The sequence below is a fragment of the Pristiophorus japonicus genome, chromosome 20 (genome assembly GCF_044704955.1).
Source record: "Pristiophorus japonicus isolate sPriJap1 chromosome 20, sPriJap1.hap1, whole genome shotgun sequence".
In the NCBI taxonomy this organism is placed as follows: Eukaryota; Metazoa; Chordata; class Chondrichthyes; family Pristiophoridae; genus Pristiophorus; species Pristiophorus japonicus.
In genome coordinates, this window is record NC_091996.1 from 79,022,311 (window position 1) to 79,040,759 (window position 18,449).

The 18,449-nt window shown below is 53.6% G+C and overlaps 1 pseudogene; it reads right to left on the reverse strand.

The window, feature by feature from the left end:
• The window catches only part of LOC139232785 (zinc finger protein 850-like), a 146,609-nt pseudogene that overhangs the window by 7,588 nt on the left and 120,572 nt on the right, over positions 1-18,449 (reverse strand).

Consider the following 18,449-nt stretch of genomic DNA (forward strand, 5'->3'; position numbering starts at 1 on the left):
GAGCACGACCCATCTCCTCTATCTGGGAGTCTGCCTTAGCCCTGACGAGGAAGCCTGGCCGGCGAACTGGCAGGAGCTGGAGGCCAAGGTCGCCGCTCGCCTAGGGCGCTGGACAGGACTGCTCCGAGTGCTGTCCTACAGGGGTCGAGCGCTAGTCATAAACCAGCTGGTGGCTGCAATGTTGTGGTACCGGCTGGTCATTTTGACCCCTCCCCCTGCGTTTGTCGCCAAGATACAGAAGAAGCTGGTGGACTTCTTCTGGAACAACAGGAAGCACTGGGTCTCTGCCGCAGTCTTGAGTCACCCGCTTGAGGAGGGCGGTCAGTCATTGGTGTGCGTCAGCGCCCAGCTCGCGACTTTCCGTCTTCAGACCCTGCAGAGATACCTTTACGTCGAGCCCCCTCCTAGGTGGTGTGCTCTGGCGAAGTATCTCTTCCGCCAGCAGCGCCACCTGAATTACGACACGCAGCTCCTGTTTGTGAAATTGGGAGGTGTTAGGACCGCCCTCCGGGAGCTGCCTGTCTTTTACAAGGAACTCATCAGGGTCTGGAACAAAGTCTCCACCAAGCGCAGCTCTCCGCCGGCTGGAGTGGCGGCTGTCCTGCAGGAGCCACTGCTCTGGAATTCGTACCTCCACAACCGAGGTTTTACGTGGCGGTCGGAAGAGAGGGCTGTGGCTGGTGAGGTGACCAGGGTCAGGGACCTGCTCGATGGCGGAGGCGCGGGCTGGATGGCGCCAGACACGCTGGCGCAGTGGCTAAATTCAGCAAAACGTCCGCCGCGTGGCCAAAGCCATCGAGTCACTAAAAACAGCTTTGGGCTCTGACTCTGTTAGGTGCATCAAGGAGGCTCAAGCACGTGGGGAGATCCCGTCCGAACTGACCCCCGTCCGGACGGAATTCCTCATCGGCGCCAAACCCCGGAACCTCCCTCGGGGGCTGGCACCTCACAACTTGAGCTGCCTCGGGGAAATCCCCTCCGTGCCTTTCAGTTCCGCGTGGAGGGGTTTCATGCACGGGCTGCTCCTGCACACTCTCAACTTTGCCATCCTCGCCGGCTGTCCGGACACGCCATGGCGTACCATCTTACCGTCCGGAGGAGGCGGGGGTCCCCTATGGAGGGCACTCTACGCGGGATTGCTCCCACTATTCATCGGGGACTTGGCCTGGAGGGTGGTGCACGGAGCAGTGCCGTGCAAGACATTTTTAAGCCGGTTCACGGACTCCCAGGCTGCCTGCAATTTCTGCGGTCTGGAGGAGTTCGTGTTCCATGTTTTTATTGAGTGCACGAGGTTGCAGCCCCTGTTTTATTATTTAAAGGGGCTGCTCCTGAAATTCTGGCTGCACTTCAGTCCCACTCTCCTGATCTTTGGGCACCCTGTGCGGAGGGGAGCGGGTAGGTCCGAGGGCCTCCTCGTAGGACTGCTCCTGGGCACGGCCAAGGGTGCCATCAGCCGGTCCAGGCAGCGGGCGGTCGAGGGGATCGTTCAACCTGACTGCCTGCCTCTCTTCCGCTCTTTCATCCGGTCCAGGGTGTCCTTGGAGATGGAGCACGTGGTGTCCACCGGTACGCTCGCGGCCTTCCGCGAGAGGTGGGCACCGGAGGGACTGGAGTGCATCATCACACCCGGCAACCACATTTTAATTTGATTTTACGTTTTAAAGTTTAATTTGTTTTAATTGCCGGTGCTTTTAGTGTCCCCCTCCCCTTTTATAGGCGGCACTGGAAAAAAAAAATTTGATTTTAGTGCCTCAAAAAAAACCAAAAAAAAGAAAAACACAAAAAAAAAACACAAAAAAGGAAAAAAAGGGCCTTGTAAATGTCTGGTGTGTCATCCAGGTCGGGTGGCACGGATTAATGTTTTATGTTTACAAATAAAGTCCAAGGGCCAATGGTAGAGCAGTGGAGGCGTGGCCTATTCAATTGGAGCCCTGCTGCTGTGAGGGATGGAGCTACCTGCTTTGCTCCTGCCTGGGAAGGCCTGGAGTGAGCCCTGAGAACAGCCCAGGAATAGGAGGGAAGGGCTGGCTTGCTACCCATTCAACATCCGGAGGGAGAGGTGGAGCGCAGAAAAATTAACCAACTTCATTACTGCTACAGAGAGTTGGAGAGAGTGGAAAAAAGCAACAACCTGTGTGGAAGGAGGGAGATTCTGCAATATTCTACAGGTGGGTGTTGGTGCATTCCCCGAAAGACATTGTTTCATTGGTGGGGGGAGGAAAGAAGACTTTTCGAGGGCCGGAACATCGCGGGGGGTGTGTGTGTGTGGAAGTGTGTGTGGGAGTCTTGATTACAACGAGGCCCAACACACCACTAAAGCACCCCTCCCCCATTGCCTAGCCTGGGATAGCTGGAGATACCAGGCTGATAACTATTGATTACCCTGGTTAACATCGTTGGGAGCGTGTGCCTGTGTGGCTCCAGCTGCCCCAGGTGAAGACATCTTCTCCCCCCACCCGAAGACCACCCCAAAGACTGTGTTTTGTTTTTGCCATCTGGGGAGTGCACCCACCCATTGCTGTGAGGGGAGACCTGCCCTTGCAGCCTCCCTCTTTCCCACACCCCGTCGCTCTATATCTCTCTCTCTCTGTCTCTCCCCTCTCTCTCTCTGAGAGCCCTTCCTCCTAATTTTTTTAATAAAAAAAAACAATTAAAACAACTGAGCAGAGGGAGCAAGGCCCCTCCCCAATTGCCAACTAGGGGAGAGGTGAGCCTCTTTCAGAGCTCCTCAGCTCATACATTGAAACGAGGCCAATTAAGACCATTAAGGCCTGTGACTTTGTGGTGGGTGTAGCCCTTAAAGGGACCCCGTGATGGCGACCCCATCTACGCCGGTGGCAGGGCCAGCTAGGACATATGCGCAGGCGGCATCCACAACCACGGCACCTCCTGCGCCACCTGCTGCCCTGCCACCATTCAGACTCATTACAAAGAAAAACGGGGTCAAGAGCTGCACTCACCCCACAATGAGCATTGAGGAGTGTGTGCGGGCGATGACTGGGGTAGTCGGCCCCTCGGCCATTGTCGCAGCCTCCAAGATGTCTGGGAAGGCCGTGTTCTTCCTGGGGTCGAAGCGGGCAGTGTCCCTGGCCATTGAAAAGGGGCTCACGGTGGGCAGGGCGTTCCTGCCGGTGGACCCTCTCGAGGCCAATGTGCAGAGGGTCATTCTATCAAACGTCCCGCCCTTTGTTCCCGCTGAGCTCCTCCCTCACCTACACCAACTGGGGGAGGTAAGGTCGGGGATCAACCCCATACCGCTCGGCCTCAGGTAGAACAGCCTGCGCCACGTGTTCTCCTTCTGCCGCCAGCTCTTTGTCCGGCTGGCGCGGGAAGAGACGACAGAAAACAATTTGAATGTGGTGCACGAGGGGACTGCCTGCCGCATCTTTTGAACGTCAGATGGCGTGCGGTGCCATGCCTGCAGGGAGGTGGGGCACGTTCCCAAGAACTGCCCCGCCTCCAAAGCCACCAAACCACCGAGGGCGGCCAAGGCTGGCGCCGCCGCCACCCCTCCCCCTAGTAGCGTCCGCGTGCCGGAAGCTGTGGGTGCGCGGGCATCGTCGGGGGCCTTTGTTTTCACGGCCTCCGGCAGGGGGGAGGGAGAGCGTCCGGTCGGAAAGAAGGCGCAGAAGAAGACGAAACACCTAGAGGCGGGTCCTCTCGGTGCGCCAGACAAGCTGTTTACCGCGCTCGGCCCAACCCCGTCACCGGCGAGCGCGGGGTGCCCTGAGCCCGTGCCCGAGCCCTTGACTAGTATCACAGAGGTGCTCGGGTGCGGGCAAGATAAGAAAAAAGGGGGGGTGGAGCGGGAGGCCTCGGCAGACATGGAGGTCTCCCTGCCTCCGCGCACCCCCAGAAACAAAAGGAGGCGCCACTCCAATGAGGCGGAGGGGGAACAACATCCCTCCGCGTAGGAGTCGGTGCCCGCCGCGTGTCCCGCGTCCCCCACCGGCACCCCCAAAGCGCCATAGGCGCGAGGAATATGTCCCCGGGGAGGGTGAGGCAGTCGAGGCTGCCCAGCCACTGCCTCCCGGGGATGGCGTGAAAGATCTGCCTGTCGTGGGGGGCGTGGGTCCAGTGGAGGAATGCGTTGCCGCTGGGTCGAGCGTCCCGGGGACTGAGACGGGCGGGGCCGAAAAGGCCGAACCCGAGCCCGCCCAGCCAATATCCAACTTCCCCCGGGATTAGCTCGACCCGGCAGAAATACACAACATTCGCAATTTTAATGAATCTGTACACGCTGGGCCGGGGGTGGCGGCGGGGAAGGGGAAGAACAACCACCCTCACCCCCTACTTCGGAGCTGGGGGACTTGGACGACCTGGAACATTTCTTTGACCAGGTCTCTCCGTGTTCCCCGGTTCCTGGGGCGGAGGAGGAACCCCTTCCGCTGTCGCTTCCTGAACCAGCACCACTTTTAAAAGAGCCCAGTGGGGACTCCTCTGCCGACGATCCTGGGGGTGGGATCGGGGCGGAGCCAGGGCCGGATGGAGCGGCCGGGCCGTTTGCCGTACCTCGTGCGGTCGAAGGGCCGGCTGCTGGCGGCGACCTCCCGGAGGAGGACGGGGACTCGGTGGGGGACTCGGGAGAAGATCTCGAGTCAATCGCCAATGAGGCGGTGGATCTCCTCGTACCCGCCGCTGAGTCCCCCATCATTCCCGTAGAGGAACTCCGGGACGTTTTGGTCCAGAGCCAGGGTCGCCGCAACCGAACCCATCTGGCCCGGGAAAGATGGTCTGAGCCGGGGCTGCTCATCGCGTCCGTCCGCGCCGCTGCTGAAATCATTGCCGCGGGCGGGCCCTCATCAAAGGCACAAGGCCTTGAGCTGCGCCAGCTCAAAAAGTTCCTCGCTGGGCTGCTGAAGGAGTGGAGGTCAACAAACGACTCCACTCCCCCCCCACAATAGGTTAAGGTAGAGGTTGCACTATGCTTTTGCCATGAAGATAACCATAGCCAGCCTCAACATCAACAGTGGCATAGAGGCACACCGTAGATTTAACAATTTTTCGCTCCTGCGGGAGGGGAAATATGCGGTGTGCTTCCTGCAAGAAACCCACACCGTTCCGGGAGACGAAGCCACGTGGCTCCTGGAATGGCAAGGAGAGGTCCGCATGAGCCACCTCACCGCCACTTCTAGTGGGGTGGCCATCTTGCTGGCCCCGCTTTTTCAGCCGGAGATCTTGGGGGTCGAGGAGCCCGTGCCAGGCCGCTTGCTGCACGTAACGGTTCGCCTGGGGGACGTGCCGCTCCATCTCGTGAACGTGTACGCCCCTCAGCCTGGCCCGCAGCAAGCGCGCTTCTTCGAAGAAGTGTCCGCTCTTCTTGGCTCTGTCGGCGACTGCATTGTCCTCGGGGGGGATTTTAACTGCACCCTCGAGGCGAGGGACTGCTCCGGTGCCCCGCAGAGCATGACGGTGATCGAGAAGTTGAGGGACCTGGTCGGGTCCTTCGACTTGGTGGACGTCTGGCGAATTCTCCACCCTGACTCCAGCGCCTTTACTTGGGTGAGGCCTGGAGTAGGATGGTCCAGAGTCGACCGCCTTTACGTGTCTCGGGCGTACGTTTCCTGCGTCCCGGCGGCCACCATGCGGCCGATGCCGTGTTCTGACCACCACCTGGTGTTGGTGGAGCTCGCTTCGCTCCGCGCGAGGACGGGGTCTGCGTACTGACACTTTAACAACCGGCGGCTGGAGGACGAGCGGTTCCAGGACTCGTTCCATCGATTCTGGGGCGACTGGAGAAGGAAGCAGGGGGGCTTCCCCTCCTTGAGGCTATGGTGGGACATGGGCAAGGCTCACGTCCGCGTCTTCTGTCAAGAGTATGCGAGGGGGTCGACCAAGATGCGGGCGGCCAGGGTCAGGCGCCTAGAAAAAGAGGTGCTCGACCTGGAGTCACGTCTCGGTCAAGTCGTCGAGGACCCGGCCCTGCGGACGGTGTACGAAGCGAAGAAGGCCGCGCTGAAGGACCTGCAGCTCGTCGAGTCCCGAGGCGCGTTCGTGAGGTCACGGATCCGGTTCCTGCAGGATCTGGACCGCGGCTCCCCCTTCTTCTACTCGCTGGAAAAAAGGCAGAGTGTCCATAAGCAGCTCTTGATGCTGCTGGCCGACGACGGCTCTCTTGTCTCGGATCCGGAAGGCGTCAACAACAGGGCCCGTGAATATTACGGGACTCTGTTCTCTCCGGATCCGTCCAGCGAGGAAGCGCGTAGAGTTTTGTGGGAGGACCTGCCAAAAGTCAGCCCGGAGAGCGGTGAAAATTTGGAAGCTCCGCTAAGCGTGGCGGAGCTGACCGGTGCCCTCGACCGGCTCTCGAGGGGAAAAACCCCGGGGCTGGACGGGCTGACCGTGGAGTTCCACAGGGCGTTCTGGGACGTCCTGGGGAGCAACTACGCGTGGGTCCTGGGGGAAAGTGGCGACCAGGGAGATGCCCCTCTCTTGGCGCAGGACAGTCATCGTCCTGCTGCCTCAGAAGGGCGATCTCCGCCTCCTTAAGAACTGGCGCCCGGTCTCCCTCCTCAGCACGGACTACAAAATCTTCACCAGGGCGATATCTGCTCGCCTCGGTGCCGTGCTGGACCACATGATCCACCCCGACCAGTCCTGCACGGTCCAGGGCCGGACAATCCACGACAACATTCATCTGGTCCGGGACCTCATCCATCATTCCCAGGAGGCTGGTCTGTCGGTCGCCTTCCTATCTCTCGACCAAGAGAAGGCGTTCGACAGGGTGGATCACGACTATCTGCTCGGAACTCTGCGCGCTTTCGGGTTCGGGACGCATTCCGTCGCCCGGATCCGACTTTTGTACGCCACTGCGGAGTGTCTGATTAAGGTTAACGGGTCCTTGGCACCCCTTCGCTTTAGGAGAGGGGTGCGCCAGGGATGCCCCATGTCAGGCCAGTTATATGCCATCTGCGTGGAGCCTTTCCTGCGCCTCTTGCGGACGAGGTTGATGGGACTGGCTCTGCAAGGGCCGGGCATGGAGGTCGTCCTCTCGGCTTACGCCGATGAAGTGCTCCTCATGGTAGAGGATCCCGCTGACCTGCGGAGGATGCGTGAGTGCCAGGAGATTTACTCGGCCGCCTCCTACGCCAGGTTCAACTGTGAGAAATGTTCCGGACCCCTGGTGGGTCAGTGGCGGGTGGACTCCCTGCCAGAGGAGCTCAGGTCTTTTGCCTGGAGCACGACCCATCTCCTCTATCTGGGAGTCTACCTAAGCCCCGACGAGGAAGCCTGGCCGGCGAACTGGCAGGAGCTGGAGGCCAAGGTCGCCGCTCGCCTAGGGCGCTGGACAGGACTGCTCCGAGTGCTGTCCTACAGGGGTCGAGCGCTGGTCATAAACCAGCTGGTGGCCGCAATGTTGTCCCCTCCCCCTGCGTTTGTCGCCAAGATACAGAAGAAGCTGGTGGACTTCTTCTGGAATAACAGGAAGCACTGGGTCTCTGCCGCGGTCTTGAGTCTCCCGCTTGAGGAGGACGGTCAGTCGTTGGTGTGCGTCAGCGCCCAGCTCGCCACTTTCCATCTTCAGACCCTGCAGAGATACCTATACGTCGAGCCCCCTCCTAGGTGGTGTGCTCTGGCGACGTATTTCTTCCGCCAGCAGCGCGACCTCAATTACGACATGCAGCTGCTGTTTGTGAACTTGGGGGGTGTCAGGACCGCGCTCCAGGAGCTGCCTGTCTTTTACAAGGAACTCATCAGGGTCTGGAACAAAGTCTCCACCAAGCGCAGCTCTTCGCCGGCTGGACTGGTGGCCGTCCTGCAGGAGCCGCTGCTCGGGAATCCGTACCTCCACGACCGAGGTTTTATGTGGCAGTCGGAAGAGAGGGCTGTGGCTGGTGAGGTGACCAGGGTCAGGGACCTGCTCGATGGCGGAGGAGCGGGCTGGATGGCGCCAGGCACGCTGGCGCGGCGCCTAAATTCAGCCAACGTCCACCGCACGGCCGAAGCCATCGAGTCGCTAAAAACAGCTTTGGGCCCTTACTCTGTTAGGTGCATCGAGGAGGCTCAAGCACGTGGGGAGATCCCGTCCGAACTGACCCCCGTCCGGACGGAATTCCTCATCGGCCCCTAACCCCGGAACCTCCCTCGGGAGCTGGCACCTCACAACTTGAGCCGCCTATGGGAAATCCCCTCCGTGCCTTTCAGTTCCGCGTGGAGGGGTTTCCTGTACGGGCTGCTCCTGCACACTCTCAACTTTGCCATCCTCGCCGGCCGTCCGGACACGCCATGGCGTACCATCTTGCTGTCCGGAGGAGGTGGGGGTCCCCGATGGAGGGCACTCTATGCGGGAGTCCTCCTACTATTCATCGGGGACTTGGCCTGGACGGTGGTGCACGGAGCAGTGCCGTGCAACAAATTTTTAAGCCAGTTCACGGACTCCCAGGCCGCCTGCAATTTCTGCTGTCTGGAGGAGTCCGTGTTCCATGTTTTTATTGAGTGCACGAGGTTGCAGCCCGTGTTTTATTATTTGAAGGGGCTGCTCCTGAAATTCTGGCTGCATTTCAGTCCCACTCTCCTGATCTTTGGGCACCCTGTGTGGAGGGGAGCGGGTAGGTCTGAGGGCCTCCTCGTAGGACTGCTCCTGGGCACGGCCAAGGGTGCCATCAGCTGGTCCAGGCAGCGGGCGGTCGAGAGGGTCGTTCAACCTGACTGCCTGCCTCTCTTCCGCTCTTACATCCGGCCCAGGGTGTCCTTGGAGATGGAGCATGCGCTGTCCACCGGTACGCTCGCGGCCTTCCGCGAGAGGTGGGCACCGGAGGGACTGGAGTGCATCATCACGCCCGGCAACCAAATTTTAATTTGATTTTACGTTTTAAAGTTTAATTTGTTTTAATTGCCGGTGCTTTTAGTGTCCCCCTCCCCTTTTATAGGGGGCACTGGAAGGAAAAAAAAATGTGATATTAGTGCCCAAACAAAAACCATAAAAAAAGAAAAACACAAAAAAATAAAGGAAAAAAAGGGCCGTGTAAATGTCTGGTGTGTCATCCAGGTCGGGGGGCACGGATTAATGTTGATGTATTTCAGGTAAACTCCAAAAGATTTTCATGCACAAGGACCCCCAGGTCCCTCTGCACCGCAGCATGTTGTAATTTCTCCCCATTCAAATAATATTCCCGTTTACTGTTTTTTTTTCCCAAGGTGGATGACCTCACATTTTCCGACATTGTATTCCACCTGCCAAACCTTAGCCCATTCGCTTAACCTATCTCAATCTCTTTGCAGCCTCTCTGTGTCCTCTACACAACCCGCTTTCCCATTAATCTTTGTGTCATCTGCAAATTTTGTTACACTACACTCTGTCCACTCTTCCAGGTCATCGATGTATATTGTAAACAGTTGTGGTCCCAGCACCGATCCCTGTGGCACACCACTAACCACGGATTGCCAACCTGAAAAGGACCCATTTATCCCATCTCTCTGCTTTCTGTTAGTTAGCCAATTCTCTATCCATGCTAATACATTTCCTCTGATTCTGCGTACCTTTATTTTCTGCAGTAACCTTTTGTGTGGCACCTTATCGAATGCCTTTTGGAAATCCAAATACACCACATCCATCGGTACACCTCTATCAACCATGCTCGTTATATCCTCAAATAATTCCAGTAAATGAGTTAAACATGATTTCCCCTTCATGAATCCATGTTGCGTCTGCTTGATTGCACTATTCCTATCTAGATGTCCGCTATTTCTTCCTTAATGATAGCTTCAAGCATTTTCCCCACTACAGATGTTAAACTAACCGGCCTATAGTTACCTGCCTTTTGTCTGCCCCCTTTTTTAAACAGAGGCGTTGCATTAGCTGCTTTCCAATCCGCTGGTACCTCCCCAGAGTCCAGAGAATTTTGGTAGATTATAACAAATGCATCTGCTATAACTTCTGCCATCTCTTTTAATACCGTGGGATGCATTTCATCAGGACCAGGGGACTTGTATACCTTGAGTTCCATTCGCCTGTCCAGCACTACCTCCCTAGTGATAGTGATTGTCTCATGGTCCTCCCTTCCCACATTCCCATGATCACCAATTTTTGTCATGGTTTTTGTGTCTTCCACTGTGAAGACCGAAGCAAAATAATTGTTTAAGGTCTCAGCCATTTCCACATTTCCCATTATTAAATCCCCCTTCTCATCTTCTAATGGATCAACATTTACTTTAGTCACTCTTTTCCGTTTTATATATCGGTAAAAGCTTTTACTATCTGTTTTTATGTTTTGCGCAAATCTACTTTCATAATCTATCTTTCCTTTCTTTATTGCTTTCTTAGTCATTCTTTGCTGTCGTTTAAAATTTTCCCAATCTTCTAGTTTCCCACTAACCTTGGCCACCTTATATGCATTGGTTTTTAATTTGATACTCTCCTTTATTTCCTTGGTTATCCACGGCTGGTTATCCCTTCTCTTATCGCCCTTCTTTTTCACTGGAATATATTTTTGTTGAGCACTATGAAAGAGCTCCTTAAAAGCCCTCCACTGTTCCTCAATTGTGCCACCGTTTAGTCTGTGTTCCCAGTGTACTTTAGCCAACTCTGCCCTCATCCCACTGTAGTCCCCTTTGTTTAAGCATAGTACGCTCGTTTGAGACACAATTCCTCACCCTCAATCTGTATTACAAATTCAACCATACTGTGATCACTTATTCCGAGAGGATCTTTTACTAGGAGATCGTTTATTATTCCTGTCTCATTACACAGGACCAGATCAAAGATAGCTTGCACCCTTGTAGGTTCTGTAACATACTGTTCTAAGAAACAATCCCGTATACATTCTATGAATTCCCCCTCAAGGCTACCCTGTGCGATTTGATTTGACCAATCGATATGTAGGTTAAAATCCCTCATGATTACTGCCGTTCCTTTTTCACATGCCTCCATTATTCCCTTGATTATTGTGCGCCCCAGCATGAAGTTATTATTTGGGGGCCTAGAAACTACGCCCACCAGTGACTTTTTCCCCTTACTATCTCTAAATTTTTAATTTTTTAATTTTTAATATTTTTTAATAAGTAAGATTTTTAACCAATAAGGGAATTAAGGGTTATGGAGAGCTGTCGGGTAAGTGGAGCTGAGTCCACGGCCATATCATCCGTGATCTTGTTGGGTGGCGGATCAGACTACTACTCGGGGGATCAAGGGGTATGGCGAGAAAGCAGGAATAGAGTACTGCGGTGTAGGCTCGAAGGGCCGAATGGCCTACTCCTGCACCTATTTTCTATGTTTCTATAATCTCCACCCACAATGATTCAACATTTTGTTCATTAGAGCTAATATCGTCTCTCACATCTACCCTGATATCATCCTTTATTAACAGAGCTACCAACCTCCTTTCCCTTCTTGTCTATCTTTCCGAATTGTCAGATACCCCTGTATGTTTAATTCCCAGTCTTGGCCTCCCTGCAACCACGTTTCAGTAATGGCCACCAAATCATACCCATTTGTAATGATTTGTGCCATCAACTCATTTACTTTGTTTTGAATGCTGCGTGCGTTTAGATAAAGTGTTTTAATACTAGTTTTTAAACCATGATTTTTAGTTTTGACCCCTCCTGCAGCCCCTTTATATTCAGATATATTGTCCCTTCCTATCACTTTGTGATTTACACTTACCCCAGTGCTACTCTGCTCTGTTGCCTCCTGCCTTTTGCATTATTTCCCGGAGTTCTGTTCATCTGAGCTCTCACCCACTCTAACTAGCTCAGACCCTCTCCTGGGTTCCCATCCCCCTGCCAAGCTAGTTTAAAGCCCTCCCAACCGCACTATCAAAACCACCCGTGAGAACATTGGTCCCGTCTCTGTTGAGGTGTAACCTGTCCAACTTGTACAGGTTCCACCGACCCCAGAAGCGGTCCCAATTGTTCAGGACACTAAAGCTCTCCCTCCTACACCAATGCCCCAGCCACGTATTTATTTGACTAGCCTTCCTATTTCTAGCCTCACTAGTACGTGGCATTGGCTGTAATCCCGAGATTACCACCTTTGAGGTCCTGGCTTTCAATCTTATTCCTAGCTCCCTAAACTCAGCTTTCAGGACCTCACCCCTCTTTCGACCTATGTCGTTGGTACCAATGTGGACCACAACCATTGGCTGTTCCCCTTCCCTCCCCAGAATGCCCTGCAGTCGCTCAGTGACATCATTGACCCTTGCTCCAGGGAGGCTACACACCATCCTGATGTCACTTTTGCTGCCGCAGAAGTGCCTATCTGCTACCCTAACTATTGAATCTCCTATCACTATAGCCCTTCCCCTTCTTCCTCCCTCCCTGTGCAGTTGAGCCACCCACGGTGCTGTGGACTTGGTCTTGGCTGCACTCCCCAGAGGCAACACCGCCCTCGCTAGTAGTCAGAATAGAGAACTGGTTGGAGAGCGGGATAGCCTCAGGGGACTCCTGCACTACCTGCCTCGCCATACTCTTGTGTGCGACAGTCACCCATTCCCTATCCTCCTGTATCCTTTTAATCTGTGGGGTGACCAACGCCTGAAAAGTGCTATCCACGTACCTCTAGTTCTCTCGGATGCTTCTCAGTGCCTCCAGTCCTTGCTCAATCTCCGAGACTCGGCGCTCGAGTTGGAGGAGCTGGAGACACTTCCTGCACCATGTGGTCATCCCAGTTGCGGGAAGCATCCAGGAATTCTCACATGGTACAGGTGTTGCATTCCGTTTGAATGAGCTGCCCTGCCATCCCACTAGTTACCCTTAAATTACCCAGCAAAAACACTGACTCCCACTACACACACTAAACAGCTATTTAGTAATTTATCCTCTTTTTATTAGAACACAAAATCAAAGAGATATACTCACCAGCCGATCAGCCAACCACTTACCAGCTTGGCTGTGACGTCACTTTTTGATTTCTTGTCCCTCCTCCCCGCACTGCTCGCTCACTAACTGCCACTGGGCCTTTGTAGGCCGCTGATCCCGGACTGCCACTGACGCTGCTCCTCCCCGCACTGCCACTGGGCCTTTGTAGGCCGCTGACCCCGGACTGCCACTGACGCTGCTCCTCCCCGCACTGCCACTGGGCCTTTGTAGGCCGCTGATCCCGGACTGCCACTGATGCTGCTCCTCCCCGCACTGCTCGCTCACCAACTGCCACTGGGCCTTTGTAGGCCGCTGATCCCGGACTGCCACTGACGCTGCTCCTCCCCGACTGCCGCTGGGCCTTTGTAGGCCGCTGACCCCGGACTGCCACTGACGCTGCTCCTCCCCGCACTGCCACTGGGCCTTTGTAGGCCGCTGATCCCGGACTGCCACTGACGCTGCTCCTCCCCGCACTGCTCGCTCACCAACTGCCACTGGGCCTTTGTAGGCCGCTGATCCCGGACTGCCACTGACGCTGCTCCTCCCCGACTGCCGCTGGGCCTTTGTAGGCCGCTGATCCCGGACTGCCACTGACGCTGCTCCTCCCCGACTGCCGCTGGGCCTTTGTAGGCCACTGACCCCGGACTGCCACTGACGCTGCTCCTCCCCGACTGCCGCTGGGCCTTTGTAGGCCGCTGACCCCGGACTGCCGCTGACGCTGCTCCTCCCCGCACTGCTCGCTCACCAACTGCCGCTGGACCTTTGAAAGGATGCATTAGAGGGAGCAGAGTGCGGTGGCATACCACTGCAGGAGGGCGGCGGCTGCGAAGTCAGGTCGCTGATTGCAGTGCCAGCAGGCACAGCAGGAGGGGCGAAGGAGCAAGAGTTTGTAGAAGGAAGTGACCGGGGCCCAGGAGAGGCGTGAGTCAGGGGCCCAAAAGAGGCGAGGGCCCAGGGGCAGCATGGGCCAGCCCACACGGCGATATGTGCGTGCGCTCGGTCCTTGCAGCAGAGCTGGTCTCCAGTCATCTGGGATAATCCTTGCCACTGGACCAAGACCTAGCTCTGTCAAGCCCATGTGGTGGCTGCTGTGCAACGGCAACCACACGTTAAAAAAAATCCACGCACAGGCATCTTCCACTCTTCAGGATGTAATTCGAGATCTGGAACATTAGGTCGTTCATTGAAACACATGTGAACTCATTCCTTTTTGGCATGGAAGCAATTCATCCTCGATTCGAGGGACTGCCTATGATGATGACTCTTATTGCATTGGGCAATGAACCAATTTCATTCTGGCAGTTAGACTTTGTTTCTGATGCTCTTAATAACCCCAATACCTGAGCTGGAGTTTAATGTTCTGTATAAATATTGAATCAATCAGCTTGTTTCAAACACCGTGTTGTAGGGCACTTTCAAAGGCAAAGGCAACAGCTGAATATATGTATGTATGTATGTGTAAAATGGTAGCCAGATATAAAATGGCTGCTAGGGATTCCGTAAAGCACTAGGGGAATTCAGCTAACCAGCTTGACTAACTTTCTGGGTAACTGATGACACTGCAGTTCCTTGTACAGGAACACTGGAAAGGGTGAGCTCAGCAGAATGTCTCTAATCAGCAACCCCCAGACAAGATGTCCTAGCAGAATACTGAACAAAGGAATTCCTGTAACTGGGTTAAGATAAGAAGGTTAGGCGCAGGCAGAATCCAAGGACAGTAGAGATAAGGGGGTCTGGAGAATATCACGAGGCCATGAGTAAGCCCCAGCTAAACATGAGATGGCCACGCAGTCCCTGGTGCCTGGGGACCAATTCCATTGGCCCAGAAGAATCGATTTGTAATCTATAATCATTATGATTGGATTGTGTCCAGCCGACATAAGCTGAGTGATTGTAATGAACTGTTGTACAACATATAAATATCGATGAATTTCTTTGTTCGGCGGAGAGTAGTGCCTGGATTAACCCAAATACTTTATCCCCGCCAGCAAAATAAAAACCGTTTTGATGTTCGAACTGACCCAGATTGACGACCGATTCTTCCAGGATTTAATTTGCGCTAACAGTGGCGAAGTCACTAGACGCCCTTGGAAAAATTGGGTGAGTATAGATTTTTAAAAATATAATACAGGATGCTGAAGGTGGACATTGATCGACACAAGGAGATGGTCCAGTCTCCTAAATGCCTAGCCTGAGCCTGAATTAAGAGGACTTGGTCCCACATGACGGCCAGGGCAGAGAGAGTACACTTAGACCGTAGGATCGTGATACCGAGCGACATCTACTGGATCTGGTAGTGTAATTTGAAACGTACCCCGGTGACCAGGCGGTGCACAGCGACCAATGGATATCAAACCTGTGAACAGGGTCGGACCAATAGGCAAAACGGTGGTATGTAGTTTGTTAAGGAGATGTCGAGTGCTATCGGGAATTGCTTAAAGTGTTAAAGAATTGTATTTAAACCTGTTGTAAGAAAGACATTGTAACAGACTTGTGACCCGCCAGTTAGCCAGGAGACGGTCTACTACAAGTAGCGCTAGGTAGAAAGCGGACCTCAGAGTAGATTCCTAACGGTTCTAATCCGACCCAGGAATGGCCAATGAACAAACAAAACTCGAGTGGGGGCCAGAAGGGTCCCTTACCCACCACCTGGCGGAGAAACAGAAGAAAATAATAGAAAAGATGATTAAATCAGGTTTGAAACCCCACGACCCGCCGGCTGACCAGCGGGAGTTGTGGAAGAGGAAAGGAAGGATAAGGAAGAAAAAGCCTGGGTCTTGATCCTTCAAGCCTATGTAACATTAACAGAAAAAGTAAATGAATACATAAGAAATAAAAGGGAGCAAGCGGCTGTTATGTCCGGACAAACAGTCTTGCCAGCTCAAACAAAGGGTCCAAACGCACCACCTAGTGCGGACAATATTGACTGGGGATCCTTAGAGGAAGAGGCATATAATTATGCCCAAGAAGAAGGGGATGCACTACCACCCCCATACACCCCAATAAACCCAGTCAAAGTGGTTCCCATAAAGGTGGAGTATATACCCGGAACCCCAGCAGTAAGCGCTTCAAAAAATGGGAATGGAGGGGCTCCCTCCAAACCCGCGCAAATCAGAATGACATACACATCCCTGTCTCCCGGGGATACTATGCAGTTACTAGCAAGCTACCACTCTTAACCCCCCAGCACAGCAATGCGGTCTGCTGGCAGAAGCTCAAGGAGATGCAAATTTGACACCAGCTTCACAACCGAGATATTGCAGGACTAGTCAGAATCAAAATGCCGGAGAAACATTGGGGGAGATTAGATGTGGAGCATCGGTACAGTACCTGGTGTAGGAACAGGAACAAGATGGTAAATTACGACATCTTAAAGCGGATGTGACAGAAGTTTTAGGAGAGGTCCCCGTAAATTGGAACTCGATCGTAGGGGTGACACAAAGGAAGGATGAAGGGGCGCAAGACTATGGGACTAGAAAATTTGAGTCTTTCCTAGTGCATAGCGGTGTGCCAAAGCCCGACCGACAGAACCAGCCCTTCATACAATTATATAAGGATGGATTAAGCCACGCTCACCAGACAATACTAATCACAGGATTGGTAGCGTTCAATAACTTTGACGATTTCGAGAATTGGGCCACTCCGGTAGATAATCAACAAAGGTCCAAAGTGGCAGCCAGCACAAGTGAAGCTTGTGCAGCCGCAACCCTGAAAGTGACCGATACATGCTTTAACTATAATAAACCAGGCCACTGCCGCGCCGAGTGCAGAGCCCCAAAGTGCGACAGTCGCAAGAAGTACAAGAACTGTGACCGGATAGGCCACGAGATGAAGGACTGTTGGGAAAAGGGGGGTGGACAAGAAAGAAAGGGGTCACAACAGGGACAGAGAAAGGAACAAAATACCAACGAGGAAACCATGGATGAAACCACACTGGGAAAGCAGCAGCTGTTAGATATTATACAACAGCTGACCTGACAACAGACGAAGCCTCGGCCTACGGCCAAGGACCCTATCCCCGCATATGGATCAATGCATCGTTAGGGGGCCGATGATGAGACATGTTAATAGATACAGGGATTGGTGTCCCTGACCAACCTTGACCTGCCCACCACCCGACGATCCATTATGATCCAGGGAGTGGGGGGAAACAGAACTATTGCGTACCAGAGCGAAACACAATTATTAGAAGTGGATGGTATAATGCTACCGGTCCAGTTCTGGGTATGTCCAAATCCAGAGGGTACTATACCAGGGATGGACTTACTCAACGAACTAGCTACGATAATTGACGCACAAAAGCAGCAAATAATTTGGACAGCGAGAAAGGGGTACAAAGATAAAATCACTGGAAAATGGGTCCCAGTGAGAAATGTAGCCATAATAGGTAATGTGGGCGGACTAGCTAGAGATTGGTCTGAAGACGGAATGTTAGGGTCACTGTGTCAGGCCATCCCAGGGGTCTGGGCAAAAAGCAAACAGGACTATGGTCTCATTAATATCACACCAGAGAAAATCATGGGGCCAATGCACCCTCCCCACAAACAATACCCCATCAAACCGGAGGCCATGCGGGCTACTGAGAAAATAATAGAAGCCCTGGTGGAACAGGACATATTATGACAGACAGTATCGGTCACAAACTCCCCGATGTGGCCGGTTAAAAAGCCCGATGAGAGCTATCGACTAACTATAGATTATACGGCCCTGAATAAGGTAACACCCAAGGAACACCCTATTGTAGCCAGCCCAGCTGTGATTTTTAACGGTCTAAGTCCGGAGCACAAGATTTTCACAGTTTTAGATATAGCCAATGGATTTTGGTCGATCCCCTCGACCCCGAGTCCCAGGAAAAGTTTACCTTTACCTCAAAGGGCAGACAGTACACGTGGACTCGGCTCCCTCAGGGGTTCCATAATAGCCCGAACATTTTCCACTGGGTTATGAGCACAGCCCTGGAGGAATGCCATTTAACCCCGTACAACAACACGATCCTACAGTAAGTAGATGACATCCTAATAGCCTCATCAAATGACCGAGAGCATTGGGAAGCCGTAGCAACTGTATTAAGAACGTCAGAAAAAGCAGGATTTAAGATAAACCCCAAGAACCCACAAATTGGGCAGGCTAGGGTGCGATATTTGGGACATGATATACGCCAGGGAAGTAAGACACTCCCAAAGGACCGAAAAACAGCCATCGCTGACATGCCCCGACCCACAACGGTGTGAGAAGTGCGGCGGGTAACGGGCTTGTTCTATTACTTTAGAAATTTCATTCCCCACTTCGCGACCATAGCCGAACCCGTTCAGCGCTTGGTAAAGGGAGAAAAGCCCGGAACGGAGCAGATAGAATGGGGAACGGAGCAGGAAAACGCATATCAAAAATTAAACGTTAGTCTGCTGACAGCTCCTGCCTTAAAATTACCAGACATAGCCAAACCATTCCGCGTATACTATGATCTCGACGGGGGCATCTCGTAATTTAAGAGAAAGGGGAGTGATGAGATCAGTAGCCTATTACTTGACACAGGAGTGCCCGGTAGTAAAGGGACTCCATCAGTGTGTAGCTGCCCTCGACCGTGCTGCCTGGGCTGCGAGAATATGAGAACCAGTGACAATGTCAGGACAGCTAGTTTTACACACCAAACACAC